Source organism: Trachemys scripta, chromosome 12, assembly GCF_013100865.1.
Source record: "Trachemys scripta elegans isolate TJP31775 chromosome 12, CAS_Tse_1.0, whole genome shotgun sequence".
Lineage (NCBI taxonomy): Eukaryota > Metazoa > Chordata > Testudines > Emydidae > Trachemys > Trachemys scripta.
The window spans coordinates 7562575-7575528 of record NC_048309.1 but is presented as its reverse complement, the minus strand read 5'-3'; the positions used below and the strand labels follow the sequence as shown (position 1 = coordinate 7575528).

At 45.3% G+C, this 12954-nt stretch overlaps 1 protein-coding gene and 1 long non-coding RNA gene across 5 annotated transcripts in view; both read right to left on the bottom strand.

Moving 5' to 3' along the window:
- The window catches only part of GATA5 (GATA binding protein 5), a 26092-nt gene extending 24558 nt beyond the window's left edge, over positions 1–1534 (bottom strand). For 2 of the 3 annotated variants that reach the window (XM_034786934.1, XM_034786937.1), the window contains exon 1: positions 1409–1534. The gene's annotated coding sequence lies outside the window, so the exon portion shown is untranslated. Of the gene's footprint in view, positions 1–1034; positions 1279–1408 lie in introns of those variants that run through there. The other variant, XM_034786935.1, reaches the window with a different exon arrangement.
- Positions 1535–9476: 7942 nt separating this feature from the next.
- Positions 9477–12477, bottom strand: LOC117885629. 2 transcript variants are annotated; one of them, XR_004647803.1, is made up of 4 exons: positions 12147–12477; positions 10884–11004; positions 10428–10527; positions 9477–9831 (listed from the first exon to the last, which is right to left on the bottom strand). It is a non-coding gene; the product is annotated as an uncharacterized LOC117885629 (long non-coding RNA). The 2 variants fall into 2 exon arrangements; XR_004647804.1 differs by having other exon boundaries at positions 10436–10527.
- Between the last annotated feature and the right edge of the window lie 477 nt (positions 12478–12954).

Below are 12954 nucleotides of genomic sequence, written 5' to 3'. Positions count from 1 at the left end.
ACAGAGGGTCCTGTGGCACCTTTAAGACTAACAGAAGTATTGGGAGCATAAGCTTTCGTGGGTAAGAACCTCACTTCTTCAGATCTTGCATCTGAAGAAGTGAGGTTCTTACCCACGAAAGCTTATGCTCCCAATACTTCTGTTAGTCTTAAAGGTGCCACGGGACCCTCTGTTGCTTTTTACAGATTCAGACTAACACGGCTACCCCTCTGATACTTGACATTCATGATCACATCCAACATATATAATTATACCACACATACAATTATATACATATGCACGATCATATACAACAGATATAATTTATATTTATTGTGTATATTTCGCATCATATGTATTGAAATATATGGCGTTACTTATATAAATATTGGCTTTGCAGTAGATAATATATATGTTGGATTTTGCTTTACAGTATCTATCTATACAAACGCCACTCAGAGTCCCAAAGTTACATTTAGGCTAGATAAAATAAAAGAGTGTTTTAAACGGGGGACTTCTGTGTTTTAAACAAATGCTCTTAACTTTTGTTATTAAGAGTTTTTTTTAAAGGATTTCTTCACAAATATTCTGCTTTCCATGTAAATTTCGCCAAGTTCTAATGTCATTTGCTTTTTCTTTACAACATTGATTTGTGCAAATCAAAACCCTGAGGTCGGTTTAAACATTTAATATTGTCCTGTAACTGATTCTTGGTTTGTTTGTTTTTAAGATACATTTTTCAAATGAAATAATAGGAATAATTGTTCTCTAATGCACACAAACACAACACATAAAATCGACACTTTTCGAAAAGACTTTCCTGCCGTATAAATAACGTGTTTTAACCCTGCCAGGAAGAGAAATTACTGATCGCTTTCAGCCATCACAGTCTATCCAAGAGCCACAATAATAAGTCGCAACACAACCCTACAACTTCCTCGGCGATTTTAAGAAGTCAGGAAATTAGGTGTCTTTTTAAAAACAACTCAGCAACCGTGGCTGTGCCGTAAATAATGGGCCTCGGTGAAAAGATAACCCGTGCAGCTGCTGCCCACAGGAGCAACAGAAACCGTGGCGTTAAAAAGCTCTTTTGGAACGAGACAGCAAAGCGAAGAATTCCAAGTGTTGCTAATTCCCCCGGCCGGTACCGGCCTGCTGGGTAGGGTGGGAGGAAAGGCTCCTTTCCACATCAGGATTGTGCCACTTCCTTGATAAGAAGAAAAAAAAAATCCTAATCTGGCCCCTCTAAAAAAGGACCATCTAAAAATGGGATTTTTTTTTTTAAAATCAGAGACCACGTAAATCACGGAGCAATCTCACTAGCTGCCTTGCAAAGCTAACAGAATCCCATCGGGAAACCTCCCGACTCCCGAGCCATTATCTCCGAGATAAGGACAGCTGGCAGATAAATTCGCAGAGAAGTACTTACAGTGCGGCGGGGAAGGAGCAAAACCGTGCATGGCTGGGTGGGAATTAAGCAGCAGCTGAATCCAAATCCTCGGGGAAATTCCAGCAAAAAAAAGGGACTGATTTACCCCTCCCCGCCCCCCAGTAAAGAATCGGTGACTTTAATCCCCTCACCCCCCCCACGCCGCCTTCCCCTTTGAAGGGAGTGGTATCGCTCTGATAGGGTTTGACCCAGCTCCCCTATCTCCTTTAACTGGCTCCTTTCTCTGCTAATCTCGGAGTTAAAGTGGTTCCCTTCGCTTTACAGCAGGGCAATTGTATGGCCCGGATCACGTGACCCCCCCGGCTAGGTAGGCCGTTGTGTTCTCTAAGGATTGGGTGTCTCCCAAAACCAACCTCCAGCGACAAACTTTCCATGGGAGGGGGAAGCGAGAGACTCCCGGGGAGTGAATCGCCCCTTTAACTCGCAGGGCTGCACAAGGGGCATTTGTTTTAGGTATTTATTTCTTACTGGAGTCCCTTTTGTTGGCCGGGATTTTTGCTACTCTGTTAGTGGAATGGGGAGGGGAAGTCGATCCCCTGTCTGAGTCAATTGACTGGCTCGGAGCCATTGGTCTCTTAAATACATATATCTATATTATTCGTATTATTTTATTAGTATTTATTAAGAACCAGAAAGTTTTAGAGAGCTAGATCCCGCCTTTGCCTAATTCTCCGCGGTGCTGACTACACCTGGGTCTCTATAAGCCATGAGTTTAGAGGGGAGTTTGTTTGATCTGGCGCTGAATATAAGGACAAGCCACCTTCTTCCTCACAACCCCCTACCCCCACCACACACACACTTACTTTTCAGATCTGAAAATGAGGGAGCTGTTTTGCTAACATGTATCCGCTCTCAGACATTAGAGTTAAAATACGCGTGGGTTTTACAGCCAGTAAAGATCGCCGGGTCTGGAAATTACTTTGAAACGGTGTATTTCTATTTTGAAGTTTCTGTTTCCCGCAGAACTACGATCAAATGCACAAAGTTCCCTGTCCTGGTGCCCTCGTTTTAAAGTGTCAGATGAGAGATTATTGTCCCCTTCCTCACCCCAAATCAAAGCTTTTTTTTTAAAGAGTCACTTTGTATGTTATCAAGTATGAAAACAATCTAAAACGTGTCTACCGAGCTAAGAATTCTTCACTGAAATATAGGAAGCTGTGGAGTGCTTTCTGCCTTAACAGCAACTTCTACATTTTTAAAAAACAAGATAATAAAGAAAGGGGAACCCGACTACCAGTTTACAACATGACTCAAAACAACGACTGAACTAAACCTTCACAAATCCCAGATCCGGATGAAGATGTAGCAATATTTTATTCGCCGCGTCTGGGGTGAAGCCGACGGAACTTATAGGGCCCTGGGTCATTCCTAAATGTATTTCTAAAACTTGACAATTTCAATAAACTACAGAACAAACTCTTCAATAAACTTTACCGAAGACCAGGAGTGACCAAGGACAGAATTTAGCTCTAAGTAACAAGCCCCTGGTTGTTTATTATTAGCGTTATTAGTATGAAAGAATTTCGAAAATCAGAATTTTAACATGAGTTTACTCAGTACTTGAAAACATCCCTCTGCTTCTGAGGGAGTTGTGGTTAAAGGTGTCACTGTTTGAAAGAGGTTAAAAGAGCAAGGAGCTATTATGGTAAGGAAAAAAACAACAACATCAGAAAACAGTTTATTGGGAGTGTATTATCAAGTAGGATTTGCAGCCACCTTTTATTTAATACACACATTTATAATGTAGTCTAGATTTTCTCTCTTAAGGAACAAGGCTCTTAAATAAATATAAATCCAAGATATAGCTTGTACCTGCTTAACAACTATTTGAATTATGATAGTTATATATTATTACGGTGAATATTAAAACAGCTCAAAGCTATAACTTGGATTTTGTCCCAAAGAGAGACGATGCAGAGTTGATTCGGATCGTATGTAATAAGCAAAGGGTGGCAGGAAATGAAACTTGATTTTATATTCAACATTTTAAGCCCTTTGGCAGAGATCGGTTAAACAGAACCAATAAAAAGTCTCTTTTCTGTTTCCATCGCTGGGCAGGTTCTCAGCCGGCTGTACTTGCGCGGGCTAGCAAAATTAATCTCGGGAGTCAAGGGGTCTCTGATTATTTTCTACTGCCTTGAAATACCTGTGAAATTCTTTCCCTTCCACGGACAAGGAATTACACCTTAGTTAGCCATCAGCTCAACGCAGCAATCCAGAAGGCGTGACTCCCCTCTCCCCCCAGCTCACGCTGGGCAGCGAGTCCTACAGACTATCCCGCCCAACCCCTTTTGCGCAAATGGAAACAAAAATCGGGGTTTAATTCCTTATCCCCCACTCCACCCCACTGTTTACTGCTTCCCAACAAACTAGGGACCCGATCTTGCAGTCTCTGCACAGGCTAAACGCCCACTGCCACAGTGGGAAGCCCCACTGCATGCAGGATCGGGCCCCCTATTCCAATCTGTTCAATTCCTGCATTGGGATTTATTGCTAACATCCTATAATAAAAATTAAATATTAGGCGGGTTTTTTAAAAAAATGCTAGTATTAATAATTAGAAAAGAAACACAGATAGACAGCAGGGAAGTAATAAGAGCTGGATGTTATTTCTCCGGTTTGGTTTATTGTGTACTTTTAGCTGGGATATTTGACAGTAACAAAAAATATGTTGGAGGCATAAAAAAATCTCCGATTCAAAATGAATTTGTATAAGAATGCGAGCTGTTTACCACGGAATAATACGATGTAACTGGCGAAACGTGTGTATTTATTTACTTGCTACGTTCTAGCTGATTCAGATAAGATTCTGCAATTTACCACCTATAATATATTCTCTGTACACAGAAAAGAAATTCAAGAAAAACAACGTATAGAAGATTCAGAGCTTTAGTCTGTGTTTCTCATATGCAGCAGTTACTAAAACCCTTTGAAAATACCCTTCCGTTAGCCTTTACGGCAAAACTGGGGAAAACGGTGGAATTTGAAGATAACTGAAAATATTTCAATTTTCTGATTTTACTATTAAAACTAAAAACATTATTTAATAATATTTTAATGTAAAATCTTTTTGAAAGATTTCTTTTAGGATTAGCATGATTGTAAAATAATATTAAAACATTATATATATAATATATATATTTAATATTATATATATATAATATAAAAGTTTGTATGTAGAAATTGACATCTCTATATCTATATCTAGAGAGAGCTAGATGTCAATATGTACTATATATATATTGACATCTAGCTCTCTCTAGATATAGATATAGAGAGATGTCAATTTCTACATATACATTCTATATATATATATATAACGCTAAAGGAAACTTCCATAAAGTTTTCTAAACTAAACAAACACACACATATAACCCCCCCACACACATATATTCACACATGTGGACATATATATGCATGTAGATACTCATACACACATTATAGATATTAATCTTATGCCTAAACTTCAATCTTGCTGTACTTGTAATTAATTACTTGTAGATGGCTTTAAGTATCCTTGCTTCCACAATTCTAATTGTTGCAGAAGAAGGTTATATTTCCATAAACAAGAGTAGTCTAATGCTCGTGTGTGTGTGTTTAAAGGCTCTGGGACCCTTATTCATTATATTGTAGACACACTGGTAGCCATTACAATGGACAGAAGCAGGTCTACGGTGGTTCCCCATAATTGGTACCAAGTGCAACAAAATGCTCCTTAAACTGTGGTCACTTTAAGCACCAAATAATTATAAGAAGCACCAGATAGAAACCCACAGTTTAAAAGTTCTCTCTCGATGTCTTTCTAGGCAGAAAATATGTCTATAGAAAATAATTGCTTGGCAAACCCCAAATTGTTTCCATCAGCCTTTCCTAAACGCTCATAATTTCAGTGGTTTAATACGATCCTAAAAGAAAAGGGGTTCATTTACGTAGTTTAAGCTACAAAAGTGGGTCATTTGTCAACGGTGCATTATGTATGTACACATCACCGCATCTACGCATACGGAGTACTCACATGTATGAGCATATACACGTTACATATACATGTTACACACATACATTATATTTATAATATACACGTGTGTATATGCAGATGTGTATATATTCGTGGAGAATTTACATGAGTCTGTGTGCGTATTATGTATGGATACGCCTCTGTGAGTGCACACAGTGTTAGTATTATGTAAGTTTGTGTGTAGATGTGCGCGTATTATGTATGTTTATATCTGTGTATACCCAGTGTTAGAATTATGTTTGTCTGTATGCGCGTATTATGTTTGTGTATCTGTGCGCGCATTATGTATTTACCTGTGTAGAAGTGTGTATACACCGTGTGTTGGTATTGTTTGTGTATATATGTGTGCGTGTTATGTATGCAACGCATACATGATATCTCTATGTTTGTCTATATAGGTAGTATGATTTCACTTTGTGTATGTATGTGTTTAAATAATACATATATATACGTGATCGATATGTATTTATACGTGCGCGTTACGTGTGTATATAGCGAGGTCTATTTTTGAGATTGCTGTCCATGTCTCTTTAAAACCCAGCTGTGATTTTAAGTCTAAAGCGTTATTGTACTTTTAGAAACCGGTCTTTGCACGTTTCTGGACCATCTGATTGCTGAAAACTGCAAACTTCTCAAACTCATCAAACTTAAACAAACAAACAAACACCCCCCCCCCCCCAAGGAGCTATGGGACGTGTGGCGCTCATATTGACCAAATAAAGATCTTGTTCTGCTAGGTGGTCCGTAATCGCTGGGCTAGGGCAGATCTGGGAGATACAGTCAGCCAAGGACCTGCAGGATCTGTCCGAGGTTACTGGGGGGCTTTGAAAACGTCTCTAAATATTGCTGTAGTGGGAGGATTCTGGAGGCTCGTCAGAATTCGTCTGCGACCCCCCAGTCCATAGCCGAAGCGTTAGCTTCAGCTGTGGTGCAGAGTCCCTGTCTCGTTGCAAGGAAAAGAGCACTCGAAATTCATTGGGTTTACTGAACCATTGCCGGCTAGAAAAGAGACGCTGGGCGCACGGAAAGCTAGAAGGAGCTCAGGTGCTGGGAATAGAGCCCAGGGCTGGACCAGACAAACTTCTGCAGGGTCTAGTTCTCGTTAAGATCTTGCCATTCTTACTAATGGGACTGACCCCACTGGCTCCGGTGGAACAATTTGCGGGGTAAGGATTACTTAGGCTACGAAGGGTTTGCAGGGCCACTCTCAAAATCCCCATGGAGCTGAAATCAAGAACGCCTGGGAGCACAGACCTCACTGTTTCCAATCAGGTTTGCTTGTCTGGGCTCGAATCCATGGAAGGTTTAAACGGAAATCGGTACCGTTTCCAAGCTAACCCGTTTGCATCAAACTCAGAAGTCCTCAACCCTGAATTTCGGGGGTGTGCAAGGGGCCAGCACATCTGGAAAGAGGAGAGCACGTAGGGGCTAGCACAGACGTGTCAGCCAATGCAGGGTCCCTTCACTGGGCTGTCTTGTAACTGCAATGGTTTAATGTAAGAACGCAGTAAGGCACCTGACGGGAGAGATCAAACAGCTGGTTTATGGATCTCCAGAGTGAAGTTCAGCTTGACAGCTAGATCCCACGTGCATCGTCCTCTAAGCGAATGTGGCCTGGACCTTGGCAAGGCTAACACAGAGTTCAGGATATTTCACACTCCTGTGTCTGGATGGAGAGAGAGATTCCAGACCGGGCGCTCCTAGGGAAACCTAGGGGATCAAGGGGGACCTGTCCGGACAACTAGGCAGCGTACACAGAGGGTCAGGCTGATGCAGCCAGCCCCATTTCCGCCCCACCATCACCGCTGGAGCCCAATTCCCCCAATCGCTCTGTATGGCTGCAGCAGGCTGCCCTAGCCAAAGGCGCCTGATCTGACAGAGCAGTGTCAAAAGAAGACATGACTCTAAAGAAACCATGACTGCTCAGAGGGACAGGGCGTAAGGACGCGTTTCCAGGAGAGACAATCTCCTCTCTCTCCGTGACTCTATTTCTTCTGCACCCCGATGCTTCCACCCAGGTGGCTCTGGGAGAAGCAACGACTCATAGGAATGGAACTGTCAGACTCAAACACACTCCTAAAAAAGGCGACACCAGACCAGCATCCCGGGCTCGTTCCGTGCTACTCTGGGAACTAGGAGGCGAGTCAAGGCCAGGCTAACTCCCCCGCGTGTTCTTTGCTTGTCTGAAAACCAAGCGCTTTCCCGAGCTGCTGCCCGTGGCGCTGGCTTGCAACCAGGGACCCACACGTGCTCCCACCTGAACACAGCCCCTCCGCCCAGCAGCGGCCCGGAGAGACGGGCAGGTGCTGCCCTTGTCACAGGAAAGACGCGAGGCGCTGGGTTGCCTGACAATTGGCTTCTCTCCCTCTCCTGTGCGGGCACAGCCACACCAACACAAGATCGGCCAGGGGCACGTGCTTTGCAGGGCTGCATGGAAAGGCGCAGGGCTGGAGCCTACCCCCCTCCCCGGCAGTCAATGGGAGTTTCGCCCCAGGAGGGGCTGGAGAGTGAGGACTCCATCATCCTATTTCCAGCCCTGCTCCTTCCCCGAGCTCCCGGCGGGCGGTGAGACCCTGCACAACACGAGCGCCGGGAGAGCTCCCGCGTGTCAGGGTGTAGCTGACAGTGGGGGGCCACAACAGATGTATAAATCCTGTCCAGACATTCTTATAAACTCCTGGGAAAGGACTGACAGCAGATTGGCGGGGATCCGGATCCGGATCGGTTCAGTACCAGGACAGGGTCCTTGCTGACAATGTTCCCCCAGAGCTGGCCCCTTCCTGCTCACGGAGGGGATCCAAGCTCAGGAATGGGCCCGTGGTTCCCCTCAGCGCATCGGCCTCCACTGGGCTGTTGCACTTCGCAGCCACGTCCTCAGTGCGGGTGCTAGCTCAGGGGAGAGAGAGGAAAAGGACCCCGCTAAGGCAGGGCTTTGCCCTCCCCTGTCCATCCAGCAGGGCAGGGTCTAGGGAAGGTAGGTTGTGTAGTTGGATGTGGTCTATGGGTTTTTTTAAGAGCGGGTCACTTGGTCCTGCAAACAATCGCCCTGTTCTCCGCTATGGAAGCGGTGTGCGAAGCGACCGCAGCTCCCCCAGCGGGGATGTCACCGTGTGGAAGAGCTCACCGGATGTCAAAGGAGAGAAAACTCTGTCTCAGTGTGGGGCAGGCTCCCCCGGGCAGCCAGTCGTGCTCAGGAACCCCATCCTACAGTGTCATGCAGGGATCGACAAGGATCTGTGCCGACTTCTCTCTCGTGAGAGCAGGATCGGGGCCTCGGGTGGCGGAGAGAGTCCCGGACCCGTGTTACACTTGCTAGGGGTAGCTGAGAAACACCTTTGGGGGCAGCTCCTCAGATGGTGGGAATGGTCAGAGCTGAAGTCAATGCCAATTCACACCAGCTGAGGACCGGCCGCTGCTTCCCTTTGGTCTTTTTGCAGAGCGATCAGAGCCGCCAAAGGGGGAGGGGGATGCCCAAACCCAAGCGCCTTAAAGTGCAGCCCTGCTCGCAAGAGAGCGCCCAGTAACGCGTACTGATTATTGTCTAGCTGCGGTAAAAAAAAACACCCCACCATCCCCAGCATTAAGTGTAATTCACAGCTGCTTGGAGGCAACCCCCGCTAGTGTTGGGGAAGAGGAGAGAGAGATTTAGGAGCTGAACTGCCCAGGTGAGGTTTTTTTCATGGCTCTGGGACAGACTGAGTGGCGCCCCCAGACCCCGTTGTCCTAATCCCCCCCACCCCCACTTCCCTTTTGATTTGTAGGATATTTTCTGATCCTAGACATGTGAGGCATTCGCTACAGGAGCAGGTCACTGGAAGGAGGGTGGTGGGGACTGGGGGGGTCAGGGGACATGCCTTCCAATTAAGGTGAAAGGGAAAGACACCAGGAGCCTTTTGCCAAAAGGAGAGATAAGCGGGGGGAAGAAACACTCGTGGTGTTTAGACTTTAAGGAGTGAAACTCTCTGATCTCGCTTCAAGGCTGGGTGGGAAGTGAAGTTGGAGGGGCATGCGCTGAAAGAAGAGCAAATGCAAAAGAGATTCTCCTTTAATTAGACAAGTTGCCCCCAATAAACCAAGTAACATACAAGCCCCATCTTTCTTTTGAATCTAAGACATGCCCTTGGAATGAGGGTACAGAGCCAGCATCAGCCATTGCTGAGCGGATGGGAAAACAACGCAAATCAGGTGATGTGTCCTACCGATCGATCCTGGTTCATTCCACGCAAGCTGCCCAGTGAAACTGAAAATCCTTCAATGCGGAGCGAGATTCATCCGGCATTCGCTCCGAATCACAAGTCACTTCAAACAGAAAGGCTTGTGTGCAGAACAGCGCGCCCCTTGCCTTTTAAACAAGCGAGAACTGGAGCAGCAGGACCAGTGTTCCGAGCTGAAAATGCACAAAACAATCCTAATGGGAGTGCCTCCCACGAGACGATATTTCCAGACTATCTGTGCCTGCTCTATCTAGAGCTCAAATGGTTCCCTATTGGTTCCCTAATGCCACCTAAACGCCCCCCCCAATTCAAATCCAAATCTACACTAGCCCCATGGAGTATGTTGTCGCTCCAGACTTTGCAGGTTCCTGGAAAGGACTGTACACTTTTAAAACCTTTCCCAGGCTTTCCAAACCAACAGCCAGGGGACACACTGTACCTCGATTCGCTTCCCTCTTCCTGCCTAAATTAAGTGGAAGGGAAACAAACGGGAAAGCCGGCTTCAGGAAACACTTCATTTCAAACATTCGCTAGCCAAGTCTTGCTAAACCCCGAAATGCGCCCTCTCTTTTGCTATGTCGGCCTTCAATGAGACAAGGAACATACATAATCCTATTTCTCCTTTCGTTTGTACAGAAAAGCATTTAAACCATTTTTAAAGGATAACATAGGAACCTTTTCCCCAGCCCCCGAGCAGTGATCAAATACCAGTTAAATAAACGGGAACCAACATTTCCCCAACAGGGGAAAGCCCCAGAGAAATAGTTACCTTTCTACCTGTTTAGAGTGAATTCTCTGTCTTTTTCACAGGGTGTCGATCTCAGGTGCCTAATGCGACCTACAAGCGAGGTTAATTTCCGCAGGTAACCCTGGAGAGAAAATCAAGACAAAAGGCTTGCTGGGAGGGAAGAGTGGTGGGATGGAGGAGAGCAGAGGCTGGACGAGGTATGTGTGAGGATTGGGCTAAAGCAGCCCCATCAGCGGAAAGGGGAGCTCCTGGTTTTGTGTGGAGGGGATGCATGACACTTAAGAGAAGCCGCTCAAAGGGTTAAACAAACAACAGGCTTAATGGGAAAATATTTATCTTATGTTCAGTGCATGTAGCCACGTCTCAAGGAGTTTGTATTCGTGTGTCGAGTATTTTTATGTCCTTCAAAGACGCCTTTTCCCCCTTTCTAAGAAGCCTTTTCTCTCCTAGAATAAGTTCACATATATTCTCTCGTACCTCAGCCGAACTCCAATGGCAGGGGGAATATGGGATCATCCACGGGTTTCAAGATCTCAGCAGTTTATATCGTCTGTTTCTCCTCAGCTCCTGGATACATTGCACACCACCAAGCGGGCGCCTGGTCACAGATAAAGGTGTAAAGCATTTTTTCCAAGTAACAACTATTTTAATTTGTAGAGAAACAAATTGCTTGGCAGTGACTAAGGATTTGTGGTTTGAATTTCAAATGGATCACCTGGCACAAAGTTATTAGAGCCTTTCCACACTGACCCTGGCTTGTAATTTGCTTTAACAATTTTGTTGATAAAGAATTTATTTAAGATTTCAAACTCATCTTTGCCCCACTCATGAGTGACTCTCAGATAGGGACTTTCACAGCAATCAAGCTGTATAAATCTAATGGAAGATGGCATGGAGTCTGAGCAGAGTGGGAGTCTGTTATTATCATTATTAAGGGAATACAATCAAATAAGTGGTGGTAATAATCCTGCATTTGTCTCTACTGATTTTCATCTCATAATCTCAAAGAATTTTGCAAACATTATTGTAACTTTCCACTCTCCCGGTGAGATAGGTAAGTACTATTGTACCCATGCTTCAGCCAGGAAAACTGAGGTACAGAAAGGTGAAAATTATCACCCCCATTTTACAGATAGGGACACTGAGGAGGATTAGTATCAGGGGGTAGCCGTGTTAGTCTGTATCTACAAAAACAACAAAGAGTCTGGTGGCACCTTAAAGACTAACAGATTTATTTGGGCATAAGCTTTCGTGAGTAAAAACCTCACTTCTTCGGATGCAACAATGCATCCTGAGGAGGATTAGACTCTGGGAGCTGTTGAGCCCCTCAACTTTGAGCAAAGTCATTGGGAGACATGGGCATGCAGCTCTTCTCAGTAGATGCTCAACATTGTGCAGGATTTGGCCCAGGCAGCTAAAGGGACTGATCCTGCTCCACTGAGGTCAATAGGAGTTCTGCCATTAATTTCAAGGGGAGCAGGATTGGGCCTTGGCCCTGCAAGCACTTAGACATGTGAAAACTCAAGGGGACCTTTCTCTTGTGGCTAATGGTACCTCTAGGTATAAGGGCTTGCAGGGTTGGAGCCTTAAGGGCAGAGCAAGTTACTGACAAAGTTAGAAATAGAATCCGTGAGCCTGCGCTCAACCCCCTCCTCTCCATCTGCCCACTCTCCACCTTCCACCTGCGTGCAAGTGTGTGTGTGTGTGTGGAATATTTCATGCTAACAAATTGGAAAATACCAGACTTGTATCTGTTGAACCCTTCAGCTGGTGCTCCGGATCCTCCGGCTGCCCCTTTTGCCTGGCAGAGGCCAGCTCAGCGAGGCAGGGAGTTGTGGTTGAATTCTAAGCTCACTTTTCGTGCTGTCCCACTTACATTTGGTTTCCACCCTGCATAGTCTCCTCCCCCAGCCCAAAGGCAATAAATGAAATGAAACAAAAAAAAGAGGCTATTTTGGTATATTAGCCTCCTTGTGGCCAGGTGAAAGGTTAAATTCACATGATTCATTGGAGGCTGAGAGACAGCACTTTGTTGCTAGGATTTTGGGGAATGCGGAGGGCTCCAGCGAAGGAGTCTGAGTAATCTTTAAGGGAGAGAGCCAGGCTCCTGTCTGACGGCTGCAGGCCCAGCAGTTCTGTGTTTCATTTCAGACTGTCACTCTCCTATCTCTCAGCTCACTCCCAGCTCCAGCTTGCTGCCAGATCTGGGGAACTGTTAACTCAGACAAATTTATAGATGGAAAAAGAACAGTTAGCCATTGTTCAGTGGGGCGGGGGTGGGGGAGAGAGCAGGGCTTCAGCCATCTAAGTCATGATGTAACATGGTTATTACATGGCCCCGGGGAGACTTGCCAAGGGTCTTTCTCCTCCCTGCCCCATCAGGGAAGCTGTCACCATTGCACAGCTCCTAAAAATGGGACTTGGGCTTCGAAGCCACTTAGGCGCTTTGGAAAATTCTGTTGTAAGTGACCAGTTTCTCCTCGCCTGGCATCTTGGGGACAGGACTCAGTGTTGCCGATTCTCACCAGTTTTATCATGAGGCTTGCGA